The sequence below is a fragment of the Coregonus clupeaformis genome, chromosome 20 (assembly GCF_020615455.1).
Source record: "Coregonus clupeaformis isolate EN_2021a chromosome 20, ASM2061545v1, whole genome shotgun sequence".
NCBI lineage: Eukaryota > Metazoa > Chordata > Actinopteri > Salmoniformes > Salmonidae > Coregonus > Coregonus clupeaformis.
In genome coordinates this window covers 36,797,471-36,820,337 of record NC_059211.1, presented here as the reverse complement: position 1 = coordinate 36,820,337, position 22,867 = coordinate 36,797,471, and positions in this window count along the sequence as shown.

Here is a 22,867-nt window from a genome sequence, read left to right as displayed (position 1 = left end):
GGGTGGCAGTCTGTGTATATTTGTAAACAACAGCTGGTGCACGAAATCTAATATTAAGGAAGTCTCAAGGTTTTTCTCGCCTGAGATAGAGTATCTCATGATAAGCTGTAGACCACACTATTTCCAAGAGAGTTTTCATCTATATTTTTCGTAGCTGTCTACTTACCACCACAAATCGATGCTGGCACTAAGACCGCACTAAATGAGCTGTATAAGGCCAAGCAAACAGGGAAACGCTCATCCAGAGGAGGTGCTCCTAGTGGCCGGGGACTTTAATGCAGGGAAACTTAAATCAGTTTTACCTCATTTCTAAATCAAATCAAATCAAATCAAATTGTATTGGTCACATGCGCCGAATACAACAGGTGCAGACATCACAGTGAAATGCTTACTTACAGCCCTTAACCAACAGTGCATTTATTTTTAACAAAAAAAGTAAAAATAAAACAACAACAAAAATAGTCTTGAGAAAAAAAAGAGCAGAAGTAAAATAAAATAACAGTAGGGAGGCTATATATACAGGGGTGTACCGTTGCAGAGTCAATGTGCGGGGGCACCGGCTAGTTGAGGTAGTTGAGGTAATATGTACATGTGGGTAGAGTTAAAGTGACTATGCATAAATAATTAACAGAGTAGCAGCAGCGTAAAAAGGATGGGGTGGGGGGGCAGTGCAAGTAGTCCGGGTAGCCATGATTAGCTGTTCAGGAGTCTTATGGCTTGGGGTAGAAGCTGTTGAGAAGTCTTTTGGACCTAGACTTGGCACTCCGGTACCGCTTGCCGTGCGGTAGCAGAGAGAACAGTCTATGACTAGGATGGCTGGAGTCTTTGACAATTTTGAGGGCCTTCCTCTGACACCGCCTGGTATAGAGGTCCTGGATGGCAGGAAGCTTGGCCCCAGTGATGTACTGGGCCGTACGCACTACCCTCTGTAGTGCCTTGCGGTCGGAGGCCAAGCAGTTGCCATACCAGGCGGTGATGCAACCAGTCAGGATGCTCTCAATGGTGCAGCTGTAGAATTTTTGAGGATCTGAGGACCCATGCCAAATCTTTTCAGTCTCCTGAGGGGGAATAGGCTTTGTCGTGCCCTCTTCACGACTGTCTTGGTGTGTTTGGACCATGATAGTTTGTTGGTGATATGGACACCAAGGAACTTGAAGCTCTCAACCTGTTCCACTACAGCCCCGTCGATGAGAATGGGGGCGTGCTCAGTCCTCTTTTTTTTCCTGTAGTCCACAATCATCTCCTTTGTCTTGGTCACGTTGAGGGAGAGGTTGTTGTCCTGGCACCACACGGCCAGGTCTCTGACCTCCTCCCTATAGGCTGTCTCATCGTTGTCGGTGATCAGGCCTACCACTGTTGTGTCGTCGGCAAACTTAATGATGGTGTTGGAGTCGTGCCAATGCCCCCCGACGAGGCTGTAGTGGAGCAGGTTGAGAGCTTCAAGTTCCTTCGTGTCCACATCACCAACAAACTATCATGGTCCAAAAACACCAAGATAGTCGTGAAGAGGGCACGACAAAGCCTATTCCCCCTCAGGAGACTGAAAAGATTTGGCATGGGTCCTCAGATCCTCAAAAAATTATACAGTTGCACCATCAAGAGCATCCTGACTGGTTGCATCACTGCCTTGTATGGCAACTGCTCGGCCTCCAGAGGGTAGTGCTCACGGCCCAGTACATCACTGGGGCCAAGCTTCCTGCCATCCAGGACCTCTATACCAGGCGGTGTCAGAGGAAGACTCCAGCCACCCTAGTCATAGACTGTTCTCTCTGCTACCATATGGCAAGCGGTACCGGAGCGCCAAGTCTAGGTCCAAAAGGCTTCTTAACAGCTTCTACCCACAAGCCATAAGACTCCTGAACAGCTAATCAAATGGCTACCCGGACTATTTGCATTGTTGGTTAATGGCTTGTAAGTAAGCATTTCACTGTAAGGTCTAAACCTGTTGTATTCGGCGCATGTGACAAATACAATTTTATTTTATTTATATACGGTACCGCATCCTGTTTATGTTTAGCCTCAGCCCAAACCTTGTCGCCATTACCAGCTGTTGTCTTAGCTCTCGAATAACACCTGTGATTGCTTTATGCCTCTCTCCCATTTCAACATGCCTTGCTTATTGCTGTTTCGGTTATTTCTTATTGTACTATTTCACTGTGGATCCCCCAGCCCAGCTCAACCTGCCATAGATAGCTCCTTTGTCCCACCCCCCCATACACGCGGAGACTGACTCAATCGGTGCTTCCAGTGATGCTATCTCTTTCATCGTTACCCAACGCTTAGGTTTACCTCCACTGTACTCATATCCTTCCATATCCTTTTCTGTACATAATGCCCTGAATCAATTCTACAACGCCCGGAAACCTGCCCCTTTTTTTCTCTGTACCCAACGCACTAGAAGACCAGTACTTAAAGCCTTTAGCCGTATCCTTATTCTACTCCTCCTCTGTTCCTCTGGTGATGTAGAGGTTAACCCAGGCCCTGTAGCCCCCAGTATCTCTCCTACTCCCCAGGCGTTATCATTTGTTGACTTCTATAACCGTAAAAGCATTGGTTTCTTGCACGTTAACATCCGAAGCCTCCTCCCTAAGTTTGAGTTATTCACTGCGTTAGCACACTCCGCCAACCCTGATGTCCTAGCAGTGTCTGAATCCTGGCTTAGGAAGGCCACCAAAAATTCAGAAATGTCCATCCCCAACTACAACGTTTTCCGTCTCGATAGAACTGCCAAAGGGGGTGGGGTTGCAATCTACTGTAGAGATAGCCTGCAGAGCTCTATCATACTATCCAGGTCTGTGCCCAAACAGTTTGAGCTTCTACTTCTAAAAATCCACTTTTCCAGAAATAAGTCTCTCACTGTTGCCGCTTGCTACAGACCCCCCTCAGCCCCGAGCTGTGCCCTGGACACCATATGTGAACTGATTGCCCCCATCTATCCCTCAGAGTTCGTACTGCTTGGTGACCTAAACTGGGATATGCTTAACACCCCGGCCAACCTACAATCTAAACTAGATGCCCTCAATCTCACACAAATTATCAACGAACCTACCAGGTACAACCCTAAATCTGTAAACATGGGACCCTCATAGATATCATCCTGACAAATGTACCCTCTAAATACACCTCCGCTGTCTTCAAACAGGATCTCAGCGATCACTGCCTTATTGCCTGCGTCCGTAATGGGTACGCGGTCAAACGGCCACCCATCATCACTGTCAAACGCTCCCTAAAACACTTTAGCGAGCAGGCCTTTCTAATTGCCTGGCCCGGTTATCCTGGATGGATATTGACCTCATTCCGTCAGTAGAGGATGCCTGGTTGTTCTTTAAAAGTGCTTTCCTCTCAATCTTAAATAAGCATGCCCCATTCAAAAAATTCAGAACAAAGAACAGATATAGCCCCTGGTTCTCCTCAGACTTGACTGCCCTTGACCAGCACAAAAACATCCTGTGGCGTACTGCATTATCATTGAACAGCCCCCGTGATATGCAACTTTTCAGGGAAGTCAGGAACCAATCAGAAAGCAAAGGCTATCTTTTTCAAACAGAAATTTGCATCCTGTAGCACTAACTCCAAAAAGTTTTGGGACACTGTAAAGTCCATGGAAAATAAGAGCACCTCCTCCCAACTGCCCACTGCACTGAGGCTAGGAAACACTGTCACCACCGATAAATCTACAATAATCGAGAATTTCAACAAGCATTTTGCTACGGCTGGCCATGCTTTCCACCTGGCTACCACTACCCCGGCCACCAGCTCTGCACCCTCTGCACCCCCCGCTTCTCCTTCACACAAATTCAGACAGCTGATGTTCTGAAAGAGCTGTGTCAGGGTTGAGTGTAGAGGTAGCGTAGAATCACACGCAGGACACACAGAGGTTTCGAACACAGACGTCTTTAGTGAAGTCCAAAGAACAAGTCAACCACGGCAACAGGCAACAGGCGAACTTTACGCACAATGGTAAAGTACAAAATAAAGGCTCACAAAGTGCGGGACTCTCTCTAACAAAAATATACAGAGAGAACAGGACAACGAACTAACACAACACGTGACATCGAACAATTACACACAACACCTGACCAAACTCAAGAGAACTAAATAGGACGCATAATGAACACTAACAAGGAACAGGTGTAACAAAACAGACAAAACCAATCAACCATAGAAACATAGAACGGTGGCAGCTAGTACTCCGGAGACGACGACCGCCGAAGCCTGCCCGAACAAGGAGAAGGAGCAGCCTCGGCCGAAACCGTGACAAGCTGAAAAATCTGGACCCCTACAAATCAGCTGGGCTAGACAATCTGGACCCTTTCTTTCTAAAATTAGCCGCCGAAATTGTCACAACCTCTATTTTTAGCCTGTTCAACCTCTCTTTCATAACGTCTGAGATCCCCAGAGATTGGAAAGCTGCCGTGGTCATCCCCCTCTTCAAAGGGGATGACACTCTAGATCCAAACTGTTACAGACCTATATCCATCCTGCCCTGTCTTTCGAAAGTATTTGAAAGCCAAGTTAACAAACAGATGACCGACCATTTCGAATCCCACCGTACCTTCTCCGCTATGCAATCCGGTTTCCGAGCTGGTCTTGGGTGCACCTCAGCCACGCTCAAGGTCCTAAACGATATTATAACCGTGATCGATAAAAGACAGTACTGCGCAGCCGTCTTCATCGACCTGGCCAAGGCTTTCGACTCTGTCAACCACTGCATTCTTATTGGCAGACTAAATAGCCTTGGTTTCTCTAATGACTGCCTCACCGGGTTCACCAACTACTTCTCAGATAGAGTTCGATGTGTCAAATCGGAGGGCCTGTTGTCTGGACCTCTGGCCGTCTCTATGGGGGTGCCACAGGGTTCAATTCTCGGGCCGACTCTATTCTCTGTGTATATCAATGATGTTGCTCTTGCTGCTGGTGAAGCTCGGATCCACCTCTATGCGGACGATACCATTTTGTATACATCTGGCCCTTCATTGGACACTGTGTTAACAAACCTCCAAACGAGCTTCAATGCCATACAACACTCCTTCCGTAGCCTCCAACTGCTCTTAAACACTAGTAAAACTAAATGCATGCTCTTCAACCGAACGCTGCTTGCACCCGCCCACCCGACTAGAATCACTACTCTCAGCGGGTCTGACCTAGAGTATGTGGACAACTACAAATACCTAGGTGTCTGGTTAGACTGTAAACTCTCCTTCCAGACTCACATTAAGCATCTCCAATCAAAAGTTAGATCTAGAATCGGCTTCCTATTTCGCAACAAAGCCTCCTTCACTCATGCTGCCAAACATGCCCTCGTAAAACTGACTATCCTACCGATCCTTGACTTCGGGGATGTCATTTACAAAATAGCCTCCAACACTCTACTCAGCAAATTGGATGTAGTCTATCACAGTGCCATCCGTTTTGTTTACCCCATATGTAACTCTGTGTTGTTGTTTTTATCGCACTGCTTTGTTTTATCTTGGCCAGGTCGCAGTTTGTTCTCAACTGGCTTACCTGGTTAAATAAAGGTGAAATAAATAAATAAAATACATTTGATTTGATCTATATGGCAAGCCCTAACCTACCAGATTTTAGTATAGCAACAATTTGCAAACATATCAATGAGTAGCCATTATTTTAATTATTATTATTATTATTGTAATTAGTAAAAAAAAGTGTGGATATTTATGTGAAAGATTGTAATGCATATGAATCAGACCATGTCGACTGATGAGCAGAGAACATGCTATCAAACGGTCACATTTGCAGGTTCCATATATTTCAACCATTTAGAATTCTGAAGAACCGTAGATGCCATGTAAAAAAAAAAACACTTAACTCAAAGGTTATTTGTCGGTCAAGAGTTCTACAAGGAACCTTAAGAGCTGATGAATAACCATTTGCTTCCCACCATTTATCCAATGCTACTGCTGTTGCCTATAGTCGGGTTTATGAGAGTAATGGAGGAGTGGAAGAGGAGGAGGGGTGGCCTGTTGTTGTGAGAATAGCAGGAGTAAAACACCTTGTCTACTTATCCACATATGACACATACCTCTAGGGGAGAGAGGGGTGGGAGGAATGGGATGTGGAGAGGGAGAGAGGGATGGGAGAGGGAGGGAGTGATGCGAGGGGGAGAGGGAGAGAGTGATGGGAGGGGGAGAGAGGGATGGGAGGAGGAGAGGCAGAGAGGGATGGGAGGGGGAGAGAGGGATGGGAGGGGGGAGGGAGAGAGTGATGGAGAGAGGGATGGGGGGGTTGAGAGGGAGAAAGGGTAAGGAGGGAGAGGGAGGGAGAGAGTGAGAGTTATAGCGAAAGAGAGAGAGGGAGAGTGTAATATCCATTGAAGTGCAATCTGAGCATTTCATTAAGAACCTGACATTCCATGATGACCTCACCAGCTTCAGCCTCCAATACCTTCTGATAGGATGTGTGTGAGAGAGAAAGATGGAAAGGGAGGTAGAGAAATAAGGGGAATGAGCGGCCCAATCTGACCCCTAAACCCCCTCAGTGGGAGCAGTCAGGAAAAGGGCACTATGTGCATCAGACCTCACTCTTTCTCTCTCTCTCTCTCTCTCTCTCTCTCTCTCTCTCTCTCGCTCTCTCTCTCGCTCTCTCTCTCTCTCTCTCTCTCTCTCTCTCTCTCTCTCTCTCTCTCTCTCTCTCTCTCTCACACACACACACTCACACACACGCACACACGCACACACAGACACACAATTGTATCAAAATATTTATTTTTCGTTTTTCGTTTCAGTTTTAGTGTTAGGGACAGAAAGCATGCGCCGGAGCCTAGGAGCCATTTGTGCTGTATAGTTTTTTGTGTGGGATGGGAGGACTTGGCAGGTGCAGAGGGAGAGATGATTTTATTTTGGAGCAGACTGTGAGTGGTCATCTATTCCTGAGGGGTACCATATATGTGTAGCTATCACCCTACACTGGCTGAGTCCTGCCCCTATAACAATAGTGAAACATTCCGTACCCCACCCCTGAAGGGATAGTGGAATATTCCACTCTAATTATGATTTATCGAGAATCACCATCCTGTCTTCCTGGAAATTACAAAGAGAATATGGAGTGAGTGAGAGGGAGGGAGAGAGGGAGGAGAGGAGAGGGGGAGGTGTGGAGGTAATATTAAACTCATGGACTCCATCCATCAGTAAGCGTGGGGGAGAGAGTGAGTGAGAGATGGAGAGTTATAGCGAAAGAGAGAAAGAGAGGGAGAGTGTAATATCCATTGAAGTGCAATCTGAGCATTTCATTAAGAACCTGACATTCCATGATGACCTCACCAGCTTCAGCCTCCAATACCTTCTGATAGGATGTGTGTGAGAGAGAAAGATGGAAAGGGAGGTAGAGAAATAAGGGGAATGAGTGGCCCAATCTGACCCCTACACCCCCTCAGTGGGAGCAGTCAGGAAAAGGGCACTACGTGCGTCAGACCTCTCTCTCTCTCTCTCTCTCTCTCTCTCTCTCTCTCTCTCTCACACACACACACAAACACATGCACACGCACACGTACACACACACACACACACACACACAATTGTATCAAAATATTTATATTTCGTTTTTAGTTTCAGTTTTAGTGTTAGGGACAGAAAGCATGCGCCGGAGCCTAGGAGCCATTTGTGCTGTATAGTTTTTTGTGTGGTTTTTTGGGATGTCACTTCTTGCAATGGGGGCAGTAATACATAAGGTGTTGGGTCAGGTTAGGTTAGGTTTAAATAATACATTCAATCCCAATGTGATTTGGATTTAAAAGGAATACCGCCAAGAAAGATATGGTGGAATGAAACTCTCGCCCATGTTTACACCAATCCAATGCTTTTTAACTTGGCAGAGGCTACAGTTGTGTCAAGTTGGCTCGATGTCCTTTGAGTGGTGGACCATTCTTGATACACACAGGAAACTGTTGAGCGTGAAAAACCCAGCAGCATTACAGTTCTTGACACACTCAAACCGGTGCGCCTGGCACCTATGTTTCTTTACCTCTACGCACACCTTTTTGTGGTCACCCTCCACATTTCTCAATGTCAATCGTGAATGATAATTCTTCAAGTTTTACCGGTGAAACGTCCATGTATCATCTGCATACCAACCATTTGATCTCAATCAGTTTCATGGGGATATGCATTTAGATCTTATTGAGTTCTACAGTGTTGTTTCGAAGTAGCCTACAGTATTGTTTTGAATTATGTACAGTGAGTGAATTTTAGAGCAGATGGTGTTAGCCTACCTGTGATTAGTTTAAATCAAAGCACATATTTTGCCTAGCGGTGCGCCTTGTTGTGTTTTGGCCACATAAGAGAAAATCATCCTGAAATCTCATAAGAAATGAGGTGGTGTTTTTTGTCTTACAGCAACATTATATATACTATGCTATTATATTAGGTTCTGTTATGTAGAGTACTATCATTATTTGATCTAGCAGAAATTGATTCAGCTTTTATCTACAGTGCCTTCAGAAAGTATTCATTCCCCTTGACTTATTCCACATTTTGTTGTGTTACAGCCTGAATTCAAAATTGATTAAATCGATTTTTTTCTCACCCATCTACACACAATACCCCATTATAACAAAGTGAAAACATGTTTTTAGAAATGTTTGCAAATCTATTGATAATGAAAACAAAAATATCACATTTACATAAGTATTCACACCCCTGAGTCAATACATGTTAGTATCACCTTTGACAGCGATTACAGCTGTGAGTCTTTCTGGGTAAGTCTCTAAGAGCTTTGCACACCTGGATTGTATGATATTTGCCCATTATTCTTTTCAAAATTCTTCAAGTTCTGTCAAATGGTCGTTGATCATTGCTAGACAACCATTTTCAAGTCTTGCCATAGATTTTCAAGCAGTTTTAAGTCAAAACTGTAACTCGGCCACTCAGGAACATTCACTGTCTTCCTGGAAAGCAGACTGAACCAGGTTTTCCTCTAGGATTTTGCCTGTGCATAGCTCCATTCCATTTATTTTTATCCTGAAAAACTCCCCAGTTCTTATTGATTACAAGCATACCCATAACATGATCCAGCCACCACTATGTTTGAAAATATGGAGAGTGGTACTCAGTAATGTGTTGTATTGGATTTGCCCCAAACATAACACTTTGTATTCAGGACAAAAAGTGAATTTTTGCAGTATTACTTCAGTGCCTTGTTGCAAACAGGGTGCATGTTTTGGAATATTTTTACTCTGTAAATTAGGTTAGTATTGTGGAGTAACTACAATGTTGGTGATCCGTCCTCAGTTTTCTCCTATCACAGCCATTAAACTCTGTAACTGTTTTAAAGTCACCATTGGCCCCATGGTGAAATCTCTGAACAGTTTTCTTTCTCTGTGGCAACTGAGTTAGGAAGGACGCCTGTATCAAATCCAGTGACTGTATCAAATCCAAAGTGTAATTAATAACTTCACCATGCTCAAAAGGATATTCAATGTCTGCTTTTTTTTTTTTAACTCATCTACCAATAGGTGCCCTTCTTTGAGAGGCATTAGAAAACCTCCCTGGTCTTTGTGATTGAATCTGTTTGAAGTTCACTGCACGACTGAGGGACCTTGCTTATAATTGTATATGTGGGGTACAGAGATGAAATAGTCATAAAAAAATCATGTTAAACACTATTATTGCACACAGAGTGAGTCCATGCAACTTATTATGTGACTTGTTAAGAACCTTTTTACTCCTGAACTTATTTAGGCTTGCCATAACAAAGGGGTTGAATACTTATTGACTCAAGACATCTCAGCTTTCCATTTGAAATGAATTAGAAAAAAAAATCTAAAAACATAATTACACTTTGACATTATGGGGTATTGTGTGTAGGCCAGTGACTTCGCTTTGGCTCCCCCTCCTGTCCAGCTCAGGCGTTCGGTGTCACCAGCCTTTTAGCTGCTGCCGAACCTACTGCTGGCAAACGCCCTTCACTCATCAACCACAGACTTGTCTCGTCATCATTACACACACCTGGTTCCAATCCCCACTCTATCGCTGTATATACACTCCCTCTGCCATTTGTCTTTGTCGGTCATTGTGAATGTTACTTGTTTTCCCGAGAGAAATCTCTCCTACTATTTCCTGAGTACTTTATATTTTGCACTTTGGGTTTGCCCTGTGCCTATTTGTTTATGAAGATTTATTTTGAGCACAACAGCGTTTGGGTTTCGTCCCACTTTGATCTATGGTGCTTAAATAAATTCAGTAGTTCTAAACCTGCGACTGCCTCCTGCCTACTCCTCTCTACACCAGTGACAGAATGACCGACCCAAGAAAACAGGAAGCAGCAGGTCATCCCAACCTTTCCGCTGTAGGAGCGAAGCTCCGCCACCACGACTCGTGCCTGGAGCGCCTCGGGACTGCCATGGATGAGGTGCTCCGGGCCGTACGCCAACTGCAGGCTACACCACCACCTTCCCAGCTCCCTGCGGTCGTTCCAGCCACCCCACAACCATCTACATCATCCGGTCCGATCAGCAACGTCCACCTGCTCCTCCCGGAGCGGTTTGTCAGCACCCCAGCTCACTGTAGGGGATTTCTCCTGCAGTGTGACCTCCACCTTGCCTGTCATGCCAGGACGGTCTCCGAGAGGGACAAGGTGGCCTTGGTGATCTCAGTGCTGACATGCCGGGCACTGGAGTGGGCGCACGCCGTCTGGGAGAGGGATGGTCCAGAAGTGCAGTCCTATGAGCGCATCACCCAACTCTTCCGTGCCGTCTTCGACAACCCAACAGAGGGCCGAGAGGGAGGTGAGCGTCTACGCCAGGGGTCCAGGACAGCGTCGGAGTAGGCTCTGGGTTTCCGGACGGTGGCTGCGTCCACTGGCTGGAACGACCAGGCCATGTTGACGGTTTTCCGCAGCGGGCTACTGGAGAACATCCAGACCGAGCTGGCCCCTGTCGCGATGAAGACCTCACGCTGGACCAGCTCATCGCCATGGCCATCCGCCTGGATAATCTCCTGCGTGCCCCTCGTCACTCATCCCGGGGGTTCGGGTCTCTCCCAGGAACCTCAAGCGAGACTGAGCCCATGGAGGTGGGCAATACGCACCTTCCCCCTGCGGAACGTCAATGCCGTTGTCAACACGGTCTCTGCTCCTACTGCGGGGAGTTGGACCACCCCTGGAACACCTGGTCAGAAGGAGAACCAGGCGAGGAAGCTCTTGCACCTTACCAGGTAGGGGTGGACGTGCCTTGCTCCTCTCTGTCCACACAGCCCGTCCTCCTACCTGTCACCTTCCCTGACCATCCTGGTCCCCCACTGAGTCCTTCCCTAGTGGTCTCAGGTGCTGCAGGCTATTTCCTAGACCAGTCAGTGGCCTTATCATTACGCATTCCTCTAGTCCCCTTACAACCCCCTATCCCAGTCCATGCCCTAGACAACCGTCCCCTAGGAACAGGACTGGTGCGCCAGACCACGATTCCCATTTCCCTCACAGTTAATCATAACCACCATGAACGCATCACTTTCCTCATCTTAGACTCTCCTGCACACCTCGTAGTTTTAGGTTTCCCCTGGCTACAGTTGCATAACCTCAGTATATTGTAGACAGAGAGGATGTTGGGTTGGTCACAGGAGTGTCAGGGGTGGTGTCTCTCTGTGTCTATCTGTGCCACCTCTGTGGAAAGTCCGGACCAGGCCACCCACGTCCCTATCCCGGAAGAATACCGGGACCTACAGGTGGCCTTTTCGAAGACTCGTGCCACGTGCCTGCCTCTTCATCGCCCATGGGACTGCACTATCGACCTACTGCCTGGTTCTACCCTCCCGCGGGGGCACATCTACCCTCTCTCGCATGCAGAGACTGAAGCCATGGAGGCCTACGTCCAGGAGGTGCTGGCCCAATGATTCATCCGTCCGTCCACCTCGCCGGCCTCCTCCAGCTTCTTTTTCGTGAAGAAGAAGGATGGAGGTCTCCGCCCCTGTATCGATTACCAGACACTGAATAAGGCTACTGTTAAATTCAGTTATCCCCTGCCTCTCATACCCACTGTGATCGAACAGATGCACTTTACTAAATTGGATTTACACAGTGCCTACAACCTGGTGCGCTTCAGAGAGGGGGATGAATGGAATACCGCCTTCAGCACCAGCACTGGGCACTACGAATACAGGGTAAAGCCCTACGGCCTGACAAATGCACCCTCTCTGAAGGTGTTTAGAGACATGTTGGGTCGCTGTGTAGTGGTGTACATAGACAACATCTTGGTGTACTCCACTACACGCAAGCAACATGTCTCTCATGTCAGGTCAGTAGGGCTTTACCCTGTATTCGTAGTGCCCAGTGCTGGTGCTGAAGGCGGTATTCAGCACCAGCGGAGAAGTGCCTTTTCTTCCAGCAGGCGGTCTCCTTCCTGGGCTATCGAATATCCACCGCGGGAGTGGAGATGGAAGAGGAGAGGGTCAGTGTAGTACGGTCGTGGCCTGTTCCATCCAACATCATGGCGGTGCAGCGCTTCCTTGGTTTTTCCAACTATTTGAGGCACTTCATTAGGGGTTTCAGCACAGTGCTGGCCCCTCTCACCTCCCTCCTGAAGGGAGGTCCTCGACAGCTGCACTGGACTGGGGAGGCCAACAAAGCCTTCCGTGCACTCAAGGAACGTTTTACTAACGCACCTGTTCTGGCTCACCCTGACCAGTCTCTGCCCTTCATCGTGGAGGTGGACGCTTCCGAGGTTGGAGTAGGGGCTGTTCTCTCCCAACGCACTGGATCGCCGCCTAAACTCCATCCATGCGCCTTCTACTCACGGAAGCTGTCTCCCGCGGAGCGGAGTTATGACGTGGGGGATCGTGAGTTGTTGGCCGTCAAGAAGGCGCTGAAAGCATGGCGGCACTGGCTGGAGGGTGCTAAACACCCATTCCTTGTCTAGATGGACCACCGGAACTTGGAGTACATTAGAGTAGCGAAGAGGCTGAACCCAGGTCAGGCCAGGTGGGCCCTTTACTTCACCAGGTTTGACTTTACCCTCTCCTACTGGCCGGGATCAAAGAACGTTAAGGCCGATGCGTTGACCCGGGTGCATGACACACAGGATCAGAGGGAGAAAGTGACACCCATTATTCCCCTGTCCCGCATTGTGGCTCCTGTCGTGTGGAATGTGGACGAGGACATCTGTCGAGCCCTGCGACAGGAGCCCTCACCTGCCCACTGTCCCGAGGGACGTATCTACGTGCCCTCTGATGTGCGGGACCGTCTCCTCGCCTGGGCACACCCAGCACCTGTGTCGGGGCACCCGGGTATAGCCCGTACTATCGACTGTTTCTCCGCCAAGTACTGGTGGCTCACCTTGGCCCGGGATGTCCGGGTTTACGTCTCTTCCTGCTCCACCTGCGCACAGAGCAAGACACCTAGACACCTCCCCTATGGCAAACTCCACTCGCTGCCGGTTCCACAACAACCCTGGTCCCATCTCTCCATTGACTTTGTCACAGACATTCCCCCCTCGGAGGGGCACACCACCATCCTGGTCGTTGTGGACCAGTTTTCCAAAGCCTGTCGTTTCATTCCTCTGCCTGGTCTCCCTACAGCCCTGCAGACCATGGAGGCTCTTCTCTCACGTCTTCCGGCACTACAGGATCCCGGAGGACATCGTGTCTGACCATGGTCCTCAGTTCACCTCCCGTGTCTGGAAGGCCTTCATGGAACAACTGGAGGTCACGGTCAGCCTCACCTTCGGGTACCATTCCCAATCTAATGGGCAGGTGGAAAGGGTAAATCAGGAACTGGGTAGGTACCTTCATAGTTACTGTCAGGACCGGCCGGGGGAGTGGGCTGCTTGTCTGCCTTGGGCAGAATACGCACAAAACTCCCTCCGTCACTCCTCCACTAACACCCTTTCAGTGTGTTCAGCCCTGTCACCCTGTCACCGGAGTCAGATCGAGGCTCCTGCGGTGGACGATTGGTTCCGGCGCGCTGAGGAGGTATGGAACACAGCGCACACCTGTCTCCAGCGAGTCGTCCTCCAGCAGAAGGCGCAGGCCAATTGTCACTGAAGTGTGGCCCCGGTCTTTCACCCCGGTGACAGGGTCTGGCTTTCTATGAAGGACCTGCCCCTCCGCCTGCCCTGCCGGAAGCTGAGCCCGCGATTTGTGGGGCCGTTCAAAGTCCTGAGGAGAGTCAATGAGGTGACGTACAGATTACAGCTCCCCGTCAATTACCATCTCTCACCCTCATTTCATGCATCTCTCCTCAGGCCAGTGGCAGCTGGTCCCTTGGCTAGTGCTGGACCCCATGACGCACCTCCCCCTCCCTTGGACGTCGAGGGTGCCCCGGCGTACTCCGTCCGCAGCCTGTTGGACTCACGGCATCGTGGGGGGCTTCTCCAGTACCTGGTCGACTGGGAGGGGTACGGTCCCGAAGAGCAGTGCTGGGTTCCGGCGCGGGACGTCCTGGATCGTTCTCTCATTCGGGACTTCCACAGGCATCGTCCCAACCAACCCGCACCGCGTCTCCGGGGTCGTCCCCAAGGTCGGCGGCGCCTCGGGGGGTTGGAGTACTGTCACACCAGCCTTTGCTTTGGCTCCCCCTCCTGTCAAACTCAGGCGTTTGGCGTCGCCGGCCTCCTAGCTGCTACCGAACCTACTGCTGGCAAATGCCCTTCACTCATTAACCCCAGACTTATCAACTCCCTCTGCCATTTGTCGGTCATTATAAATGTGACTTGTTTTCCTGAGAGGAATCTCTCCTACTATTTGCTGAGTACTTTATATTTTGCACAGGTTCACCCTGTGCCTTTTTGTTTATGAAGATATATTTTGAGCACAACAGTGTTTGGGTTTCGTCCCGCTTTGATCTATGGTGCTTAAATCAATTCAGTAGTTCTAAACCTGCGACTGCCTCCAGCCTACTCCTTTCTACACCAGTGACAGGGTGGGAGTACTTTCTGAAGGCACTGTAACTTTATTAAACGTGCACCATTCGCCAGAGTTGCCTGTTTTCTACGAGTAGAGCAGAGACTGTGCTAAAGTAGAGAAGCTCCGGGACCTTTAGCTGTCGAAGAGGGGTCCAGAAAAATCAGATCCGCAGCCACTCCGTTTTAACTTTAAAAAGAATCAAGTTAGCTACTTAGACTATTTTTTCCCTGTTAGCTAGTGAAAGTGATGCACAAGCTAGGCCTATTTGAAACATCGTCATCTCCTGGCCGCATTTTCACACCAGATTCAGTAGCTTGAAAACCCTTTTGAAACCCCCATTAGATTTTTGCCCAAAGTTTTAGAAAAAAACGAATACTGAACATAATCCATTATGATTTTATTTTAGTTCGTTTTGGAGTCAAAGATAGTGTCAGTATAGTTTTAGTTTTTCAAACAGGTTTGTAAATTCTTTTATTTCAGTTTACTAAATAGTTTTTTCATGATTTTAGTTTACTATAACAACCTTGACACACACAAAGACACACACACACAACAAAATCCCCTCTTCCGCTCACTGGAGAGAGAGGGAGAAAGAGAGAGAGACTTCACTTACAGATGTAGGATCTTAATTTTACCTATATTTTCACAGCAAAATAATCCTGCAGCTACAGGATTTGAACGTTTAGTCCATAATGTTGCTTGATCGGTGGTTAGGCTATTAGCTGGCCAAAAGTAAGCTACATGAAAAGTGAAATAGGCCTAATGTTAATATAACCGTATGTTAGTGTGGGTTTTCAGTGAATTTATGTAAATCACAAAGCTCATCTGAAAATTCTCAGCAACAAAAGATGATGTGATCAAATTAAGATCCTACATCTGTAAGCAGATTTAAGGGGTTGTGATGTGTAAACAGAATGTGTGGGTGTGAGGGACTGGGGAGGGGATGGAGGGATCGTAAGAGGAGAAGGGATGATGGGACCGTAATAAAGGAGTGTTAATCTCATCCTGCAGGGGAGTTGATCTAATCAGAGACTTACTCTGTAGTCTCCTAATCCTTAATCTACACACACATACACATGCACACACGCACAGACGGACACACACACATGCACGCACACACACACACACCACGAGAGCCGGATAGATTAGGGGGTTTGGAGCAGAGAATAATTTTGACTGAAATAGAGAGAGAGAGAAATAGCTGTCTATGTTTATAGCTTCATCTGCCAGACACTTGAGGACTTTATTTGGATCTGCAACGACACCTTGCCTACAAGGACATTTTGTAGAGGTCTATATACGACATGTACAAACGCACATACACACACACACACACACACACACACCACTTCACACTGTTGGCATGGAGGCTGAGCGGTGAGAGAGTGGTGAAGGCCGTCCCCCTCTCTTCCTGTTTGGTACTTCCTGATTCCTGTGTTCTAGGAAACGCCACTCCACTGTTTTACATTTTACAGGTTTATATTTATCATGAAATATGGCTCTAATATATATACATGTAACCCTGGAAGTCTGATCATCCTTCAACTCAACACACACGCACACACACGCGCACACATGCTGCATGCACACACACTTGCGTTCAACATTCTTAAAGTGTGATGTGAGAGGATATGATTGCTGGTCTGACTGTCTGCCAGGGTTTGTGTATTTCTGGATACATCATTCACCTGACTGACGCCAACACACTTATTCACTAATACAGTGTTTCCCAACCCTCTCCTGGGGGACCACAGGGTAGTGCAGTCATGGTCAAAAGTTTTGAGAATGACACAAATACTAATTTTCACAAAGTCTGCTGCCCCAGTTTTGATGATGGCAATTTGCATATACTCCAGAATGTCATGAAGAGTGATCAGAGGAATTGCAATTAAATGCAAAGTCCCTCTGTGCCAGGAAAATGAACTTAATCCCCAAAAAACATTTCCACTGCATTTCAGCCCTGCCACAAAAGGACCAGCTGCCATCATGTCAGTGATTCTCTCGTTAACGCAGGTAAGAGTGTTGATGAGGACAAGGCTGGAGATCACTCTGTCATGCTGATTGAGTTAGAATAACAGACTGGAAGCTTTAAAAGGAGGGTGGTGCTTGAAATCATTGTTCTTCCTCTGTTAACCCTGGTTACCTGCAAGGAAACATGTGCCGTCATCATTGCTTTGCACAAAAAGGGCTTCACAGGCAAGGATTTTGCTGCTAGTAAGATTGCACCTAAATCAACCATTTATCGGATCATCAAGAACTTCAAGGAGAGAGGTTCAATTGTTGTGAATGAAGGCGTCAGGGCGCCCAAGAAAGTCCAGCAAGCGCCAGGACCATCTCCTAAAGTTGATTCAGCTGCGGGATCGGGGCACCACCAGTGCAGAGCTTGCTCAGGAATGGCAGCAGGCAGGTGTGAGTGCATCTGCACGCACAGTGAGGCGAATACTTTTGGAGGATGTCCTGGTGTCAAGAAGGGCAGCAAAGAAGCCACTTCTCTCCAGGAAAAACATCAGGGACAGACTGATATTCTGCAAAAGGTACAGGGATTGGACTGCTGAGGACTGGGGTAAAGTCATTTTCTCTGATGAATCCCCTTTCCGATTGTTTGGGGCATCCGGAAAACATCTTGTCCGGAGAAGACAAGGTGAGCGCTACCATCAGTCCTGTGTCATGCCAACAGTAAAGCATCCTGAGACCATTCATGTGTGGGGTTGCTTCTCAGCCAAGGGAGTGGGCTCACTCACAATTTTGCGTAAGAACACAGCCATGAATAAAGAATGGTACCAACACATCCTCCGAGAGCAACTTCTCCCAACCATCCAAGAACAGTTTGGTGACGACCAATGCCTTTTCCAGCATGATGGAGCACCTTGCCATAAGGCAAAAGTGATAACTAAGTGGCTCGGGGAACAAAACATCGAAATGTTGGGTCCATGGCCAGGAAACTCCCCAGACCTTAATCCCATTGAGAACTTGTGGTTGATCCTCAAGAGGCGGGTGGACAAACAAAAACCCACAAATTCTGACAAACTCCAAGCATTGATTATGCAAGAATGGGCTGCCATCAGTCAGGATGTGGCCCAGAAGTTAATTGACAGCATGCCAGGGCGGATTGCAGAGGTCTTGAAAAAGAAGGGACAACACTGCAAATATTGACTCTTTGCATAAACTTAATGTAATTGTCAATAAAAGCCTTTGACACTCATCGAATATTTGTAATTATACTTCAGTATACCATAGTAACATCTGACAAAAATATCTCATAACACTGAAGCAGCGAACTTTGTGAAGACCAATACAAACTTTTGACCATGACTGTAAGTGCAGAGCTGGCGCAAAAAAAATGGTACTATTTATGTTCACACAACCATGTGCCCTGACATGGGCATCTGATGTTAGTGAGATTTGTGATAGCGATATAAGATTATTATAAGAAGGAGGGTCAGTAAGTCTCTATAGTAGCTGGGATTGGGAGTGAGAGTGGGGACACGCATGCACACAAATCCACATGCTGTAAACATTTAAACACAACCACACTTTTTACAGTCATTTCCAGTGAGGGGACATCGGCTGTCTATATACCAGGACTGTGATTCCCACAAACATCCCAACAACCCAAACCCTGGAGCTCCCCAGAACCATTGACAGCCCATAAGACCACTGACTCCGGTTGGGCTTCATCCAAACACACAACTCAACAACAACAAGTCCATTTGGCTGGCTAAGACAGACCGAGTTCAATCATAGTTCTCAAGGCTCGCACACACACACACACGCTCCCATGCACGCACACACACACAATGCACGCACATACAGTACCAGTCAAAAGTTTGGACACACCTACTCATTCAAGGGTTTTTCAAAACTATGAAATAACGCATATGGAATCACGTAGTAACCAAAAAAGTGTTAAACAAATCAAAATATATTTTATATTTGAGATTCTTCAAAGTAGCCACCCTTTGCCATGATGACAGCTTTGCACACGTTTGGCATTCTCTCAAGCAGCTTCATGAGGTAGTCACCTGGAATGCATTTCAATTAACAGGTGTGAATGAGTAGGTGTGTCCAAACTTTTGACTGGTACCGTACATACACACACAGTAAAATGCTGGAGACATTATAAAATGTGCGGCAGTAATTTAGATTCCTCCTAACGTTGTCAGTTGCACCACAGAACAGTTTCTCAGAGAGAGAGATTTCCCATTAAAGCTGGAATCCTTAATGGTGAAACTGCAACATCCGTTTGCGATATTACAACAACAAAGATGTTACTGCAAACAACGAACACAGTTTCTTTCCCTCTGACATCATTGCACACGCGATAGAACAGTAGAACATACACTGCAATTTTTTTTTACCAGGTTGGCCAATGCTCTGCTTTGTTAACAAAACCAAAACAATAACAACGGCCATGGGCCGCATAGTGGCGCTGTTTCCCCTACTGTTTATCCCATCTTTAAAAGGCGACTGCACTTCCAGATTTGGCCTAGTTTTTCATCAAAAACTGAAATACCTTATTTACGTAAGTATTCAGCCCTTTGCTATGAGACTCGAAATTGAGGTCAGGTGCATCCTGTTTCCATTGATCATCCTTGAGATGTTTCTACAACTTGATTGTGGTAAATTCAATTGATTGGACATTATTTGGAAAGGCACACACCTGTCTATATAAGGTCCCACAGTTGACAGTGCATGTCAGAGCAAAAACCAAGCCAAGAGGTTGAAGGAATTGTCCATAGAGCTCCAAGACAGGATTGCGTCGAGGCACAGATCTGGGGAAGGGTACCGAAACATTTCTGCAGCATTGAAGGTCCCCAAGAACACAGTGGCCTCCATCATTCTTAAATGGAAGAAGTTTGGAACCACCAAGACTTTTCCTAGAGCTGGCCGCCTGGCCAAACTGAGCAATCGGGGAGAAGGGCTTTGGTCAGGGAGGTGACCACGAACCCGATGGTCACTCTGACAGAGCTCCAGAGTTCCAGAATGCCAAGCGTCACATCTGGAGGAAACCTGGCACCATCCCTATGGTGAAGCATGGTTGTGGCAGCATCATGCTGTGGGGATGTTTTTCAGCGGCAGGGACTGGGAGACTAGTCAGGATCGGGGGAAAGATGAACGGAGCAAAGTACAGAGAGATCCTGATGAAAACCTGCTCCAGAGCGCTCAGGACCTCTGACTGGGGCAAAGGTTCACCTTCCTACAGGACAATGACCCTAAGCACACAGCCAAGACAACGCAGGAGTGGCTTTGGGACAAGTCTCTGAATGTCCTTGAGTGGCCCAGCCAGAGCCCGGACTTGAACCCGATCTAACATCTCTGAAAATATGTGAAACTCCCCAAATACAGGTGTGCCAAGCTTGTAGCGTCATACCCAAGAAGAGTCGAGGCTGTAATCGCTGCCAAAGGTGCTTCAACAAAGTACTGAGTAAAGCAGGGGTGTCAAACTCATTTTAGCTCAGGGGCCACATGGAGGAAAATCTATTCCCAAGTGGGCCGGACCGGAAAAATCATGGTATATATAACTTAAAAACAACAACTTCGGATTGTTTTCTTTGTTTTAATACGATCAACATACAACATAAAGCTGGAGCCTGAGGACAGTGTGTCCAAAATAGTACAAGCACAACATCACTATTAATCATAAAACACGTCAAGTTTATTTGAAAATTCTAAAGAAAAAGAACACACAAACACACAATGCCTCAGTGATTAACAGAACTGTTTCACAGATCACAGAACTATATCAGGGTGTCATTTCTCAGGCAGAAATGTAGATAAAAATAATGAAATCCTGTTTGTCATGAGCACTCTCTCTCCCTGGTAGCAACATTAATTGCATTCAATTATCTTCCACTCTGCTCACCTCCCTCTCTCTACTCAGCCTAACTAGCTCCACCTGCCCTGCTCTGCTCTTGTTACCTGGCCAGCTGCACTGCATTTCCCACTCACCATCCTCACCTTGCCTCACTCTGTTCTAATTACTCTGCCAGCTGAACTGCATTTCCCCACTACCTCTCCCAGTATATCAAGCCCTGGTTTTCAGCCAAGCCCTGTCAGATCGTCTTCAAACCCGGACCAGTAACCTGCCTGTCTGCGCTCTGACTCCTGTTTGTGATACCGATCCTTTCTTGACTGCCTCCTTGTTCTACTGCCCCGTCTATCCCAACCTGCCTTCTGGACCTCGACTACTCTCCGATCTTCAGCCCCTCCGGTAACTTCGTTTCTGCCTTCTGTCTCTCACCACGATATTTGCCCAGCCCTGATCTGTACTTCTGCCTGCCATTCATATTGCTGTTGTGTGTGTGTGTTCCCCCAGGTCTCCGACCACCAGATGAGCGTGCCCAGACGTTTCACCACCCTCAGCCCGATACGCCGCTCCATCACTGGGGAACACACACACTAAGCACTTGGACTGGACACCCCCGGACATTTGGTGACCCCGGAGCACAGGTACCCACAGGAGGACCCTGAAAGACCCCTGACACCCCTGGGACTCCTCTTCCCGCCTGTAACCTTGAATAAAGAACTCTGAATTTGAACTTGCGCTCTTGGGTCCTCTTCTGTTCGTGACAGAACGATCTGACCATCATGGACCCAGCGCACTCCCCTGACCACGATGGAGGAAGAGCCAGAGAGGACTGCCCTACAGCGACTGGAACGCTCTGAGGGAGACATAAATCGGATGGCTGGCGACATCGCTTCCCTTCTCCAGCTATTCAACCAGCAGCAACAACAGTTCCAACTGCAGCAACAACAGCTAGCCCAAGCCCTGCAACTACTCTCAAGCCCGGCTACTCCACCTGCACCCCCCTGGTCCTTTTGTTCCTGTACCACCCGATACTCCTTCATCCCTCCGCTGAGGTCCCAATGCTGCAGGCCGGCGTGCTGCCACCAGATCCCCACGCTCCTGAACCAAGGATTGGGAACCCGGAACGTTTTGATGGCAACCAGAAGCAAGTAAGACCATTCTTGAACAGCTGCCGAATCCAGTTTGCACTACAGCCCAGGACTTTCTCAACAGAGGGAGCCAAGGTGGGGTATGTCATCACACATCTCACCGGTCGAGCTCGGTTGTGGGGAACGGCGGAATTCGACCGGCAAACCCCAGCCTGTGCCTCCTTCAGTGCCTTTGAGGAGGAGATGTTAAAGGTCTTTGACCTAGGCTCGCCAACAGCCGAAGCGTCACAAGCTCTGCTCACCATCCGTCAGGGCAATCGGACAGTGGCAGACTTCTCCATTGACTTTCGTACCCTGGCCAGTCAAAGCTCGTTTAACCCAGAGGCACTGGTGCAAGCCTTCCTCCATAGCCTGGCGGACTATATCAAGGACGAGCTTGTTTCCCATGACCCGCCCTCAACGCTTGATGCCGCCATTGACCTTGCCGTTCGCATTGACCGCCGTATACAGACCCGGAGGAGGGAGAAGGGCCGTCTCAGTCAACCTGCCATCCGTACTGGGTCGATACCGCTTCTGTCCAGCCCCTGCCTGTCAAGTCCCATAGCCAACTCAATCAGCCTGAGCCCATGGAGATTGGCCGTGCCTCTCTGACTCCCGAGGAGCGTCGGCGCCGTCTAAGCTCCAACCTTTGCCTCTACTGTGGTGGCGAGAATCACCGTGTCGCTACTTGTCCGGCAAAAGCCGCAGCTCACCAGGTGTAGGGGAGATCCGGGTGAGCTCAACAAGCCTTCAGTCTCCCCTCCATCCGAAAGACCCTGCTTCATCTCCGCCTTCAGCTTTCTGACAAGACTCATACATTGGCCGCCCTTGTGGATTCCGGGCCGAAGCAAACATCATGGACCCTGAGCTTGCACAGCAACTGGGCGTGAAACCATCATCAACTGACACAACCCATTCCTGCACGAGCCCTGGATGGGCATCATCTTGGCACTGTCACTCATATCTCCGCCCCTGTGACAATCCTGCTGTCAGGAAACCACCAGAGTCCATCCAGTTTCACCTCCTACACTCACCTGGCCAACCACTCATTCTTGGATACCCGTGGCTCCGTCAGCACAACCCCA